Source organism: Photinus pyralis, unplaced genomic scaffold (assembly GCF_008802855.1).
Source record: "Photinus pyralis isolate 1611_PpyrPB1 unplaced genomic scaffold, Ppyr1.3 Ppyr1.4_unclustered_Scaffold352, whole genome shotgun sequence".
Lineage (NCBI taxonomy): Eukaryota > Metazoa > Arthropoda > Insecta > Coleoptera > Lampyridae > Photinus > Photinus pyralis.
In genome coordinates this window covers 32077-35973 of record NW_022171416.1, presented here as the reverse complement: position 1 = coordinate 35973, position 3897 = coordinate 32077, and the positions used below count along the sequence as shown (strand labels likewise).

The window sequence follows — 3897 nt, the reverse complement described above, 5'->3', positions numbered from 1 at the left end:
TAGGGAAGTATTATACACTACGTGTACACCCCTCAACGCAGTACGCCATGGTACACGTCAGGGAATACTTCCCAATGGAAGTTGCGCTAAAAAGCACTACTTCCTAAAAAAATACGTCGACTTACATCGACGGAACCGCCGCAACGTTCAAATGAACTTACGCGGTTGAAATGTGGTATTATTTGAACGGTTATATTGCGCATGCGCCGATACAGAAGATGTATTTTTTTCAAATGGCGCCATCTATACAACTGTCACGGGAACTGTCAAAAAATCTGGGACATTACAATTTTATGTAAAAAACACCATTTTGAAGGGAATTTAACGTGTTTTATCGTTGTTATGAAAATGTCATCGTATACAAACCTACATTTGCACAATTTCGAGTAATCGACTTGATGTCGACCAAAAATTCATGCCGATGTGCATGTTGCTACGTAGCATAGACATTTACGATAGAAATGGTATGAAAATTTATTATTGATGTAACAAATTATCCCTGTTCTTCAAGAAGAAGTCCTATAGGAGGTTATTCATCAGTTTATATGCTGGTTAGAGCAAAAAGTATGTGCAAGATTCTAGCGGAAACGAAAGCATCTCGTCACATGAAATATTCATGCTTAGGAAGGTAGCGAAGTGTTAGTTTTAGTTCGTTACCTTTCACTTTTATTTCTACATGTTCACATAGTTTACTACTATTAAAGCGACCACCTACTACCACTTGGTCCAAACAGCAAACTACGTTATCATTATAAAAAGGTATAAAAGCTCGTACTTCAAATATACTTATTACCATTGGAGGACACGATACTGTAATACACAGCACCTTAAGTTATCCAATACTTGCTTGAGGATGAGTCCATTTCTAAAGAATCTCCTATGCAAAGGCATGTGAATTACTACCTACGAAACACTACCTATAGGTTCCAACAAAATTGTAAAAACTTCTTTGTCTTAAAATTTTTATGCTTTCAAGTATACCGTATAGGTACCTACCTATACATATTATAAGGATTGTGTTAGAAATCGTGAACAATTTTAAAAATCATATTTGCATGCCTATAATACATTCATAAACAACAAATAAGGAATAGGTGCTACACAAACTCCTCACGACCACTCAAAATGAACCCATTATTTTCATGGATTTCTATTATAGCATGTAGACTCTGTACGTGGAGAAATCGTAAAGAAAATTCTCCCGATAAGAATAAACTTGTTCTACAGGAGGCTAAAACAACCCCAAGTGTAATAAGTACTTTGGATGTGTTGTTAATAACTAATACATTGTTTTTTAACATGCACATACAATGTGAAACGACTTGCTGCATGCAAGGCATAATGTGTACAAAGTGTACATGTATTTTTTAATATTTTTCTCATGATCCACATCAATTTAGCACAAAATAGATAGAAGTAAATTTATATTTAGATTTATGAATTTCTCTAGAAACTATGTAGGTATGAAACACCAAGAAACCGCAGAATCTATATGATCTCAAATTGAAATAATCTAGTAACTTTATAGAAAATGTTCCTTTAAACATTAGTGTAATGTAGCAGTCCACTTCCCTCAAGTGATTAATTAAATGTGACATGTGTACTTTGTCATTAGTGGCCAGTATTTATCTAACTAATAAAATCCTTCTTGTTTTTATATTAAAGGGCTTACTATCTTAATAATAATCACGTTAATGTTATAGCAACAAATCACTACATAGAATTAGACTTTTATTAATAACGCAATCTTTATACACTTTGAAGTTTCCTTCCTAAACGTTAATGGATTTTTCTTTGAAATTGTAAGTACAATTCAAGACACGTTAATATGAGTAGGTACCTACATAAACTTTCAATGGAAATGATTTTAATGTGGCCAGCCTAATGTCATTTGTATCTATACTTAAAACTACATAACATTTCGGTTTAATGAACATCAATGGATTGGATTATATGTCTTTCCCCCTTTCGAAGGTAAAATGGGGACGTACTTGTAAATTACATGTCGCAAATACGATCTCTATATCTGGTCTCTGTACCTGAAAGTAGATCACAATAAACGTTCTAAACGTGTTTTATACCTGCATTACCTTTAGAACTTGTCTTCACGTATAATTTCGACGAACGATATGGTACTATAAAAAATAGGGTTGTATTTTCATTTCATTCAGGCCTACGTTTTGCAGATGCGAAACGTAAACAAACTTCACGAGAGATAATTTCTTCCGTTTGGAAATGTATACCTGATGCCATTTGATTGTAACTAGGTAGCTTTGAAACTATATTTAACAATAACAAAAAGGTTTACAATAAGATTAAGCTCTCTCCAGTTAATGTAAACATTAAAAGAAAGCAAGGTTATAAAAACTATACATTAGAACTACTCACAGCTCTGTGGAACTACTACAGTTCCACAAACTGCTACCAATTACATAGAAAGTCTCGAGACTTGGAATTATATGAGAGACCCCCAAAATGTGAGAAATTAGTGTAAAATCTCGACGAGGCGCATCGCCGTCTCCGACGCAAAATAGAATCTCGACGATGCGCCTGCGGCGCATCGCCGTGCGAATAATATCTCGACGATGCGCCTTCGGCGCATCGTCGCCTCCGGCGACAAATATAGAATCTCGACGGCGCATCGCCGTTTCCGGCGGCGGGAAGCAACTTCGCATATGACTTTTACTTATCGTAAAGCTTATATTTACGCTTCGTAAAGACAATTTCGTCGATTTCTCCCGTCCGTTGCTTGTATTTTCGCAAATTTTCGTAAAAATAGCGCCGCGACCTGGGACTCCCCTTCGATTTTTTCGAAATGGACTCGTCCGTCAGTTTGACGTTTAAATTGTTAAGGGTTTTTCGCAAAATTAAGGGTGAAGGAGCTAATAGCCAGAATTTTGAGGATAGGACTGTCACCTCAACTTTTCACGGCCTACTTGATTCCGTCGAGAAACTTGAGTAACCTCAAACTCCGTGCGACCTTCAGTTGCGTGCTACCATTATATTGAATAAATAATAAATAAGTATATATTTTAGGGATGCCAGGGATGGTCAATCTATAGTCGAATCGGTTGATGATGACAATAATTACGCTAATCCCGATTTGATTCAGTCAATGGCTTTTGAACATAATTTTGATGTAAATTGTGATTCTGTAGCTCAACCTTCGTCTCACAGTCCCGCATAACACCAATTTGGAATTCAGGTCAAGAAAGGTAAAGGTACACACGCATGGATTTCACTGTTGATTATTAACGATCCTCAGAGCCTTTATAGTTTTATATTGTCGTCCGTCCGTCCGTGTGCGCTATAAGCCAGGAATTTGTTGCATTTTTGGCAACCACATGTACTATGCGATCAAAAATGAGTTGCTGTCGAGTTGCCTTTGAAATTTTTGTTTACATGGAAAATCGTATTTCACTTGAACTTCCAAAGGCGACTCGACAGCAACTCATTTTTGATCGCCCGTTACTTTGATCAAGGCACGCCAAAATCATTATTCGTGCACCTAGATTGTTGGAAAAAAGACTACGAACATTGGCCCGTATGAATAAAAGTAAGCAAATGCTTATACTTGCAAAATTCAAACTAAATACTCGTAAGTGCTCCTTCGCACTGGGCGACTTAGCAGCGCTGCTAAGCAGAAGGACAGGACACAGTGCAGCGTTGCTAAAGAGACCAATATGAAGGCACTTACGAGTATTTACTTTGAATTTTGCAAGGATTTGCTTACTTTTATTCATACGGGCCCTTATCTCAACGCCCAAAACATGGATTGGATGCGTTCTGATCAAAACATGTCAAAAGCATTATTCATGTATCAAAATCGTTGGGAAATAGAGCAAGAGCATTATTTCAATGCCAAAGACATGAATTTGATGCATTTTTCGCGACCAT

At 36.7% G+C, this 3897-nt stretch overlaps 1 long non-coding RNA gene across 1 annotated transcript; it reads right to left on the bottom strand.

Moving 5' to 3' along the window:
* Nucleotides 1-1718: 1718 nt before the first annotated feature.
* On the bottom strand, nucleotides 1719-3009 carry LOC116182102. The gene is made up of 2 exons (XR_004147419.1): nucleotides 2091-3009; nucleotides 1719-2039 (listed from the first exon to the last, which is right to left on the bottom strand). It is a non-coding gene; the product is annotated as an uncharacterized LOC116182102 (long non-coding RNA).
* Nucleotides 3010-3897: the final 888 nt, after the last annotated feature.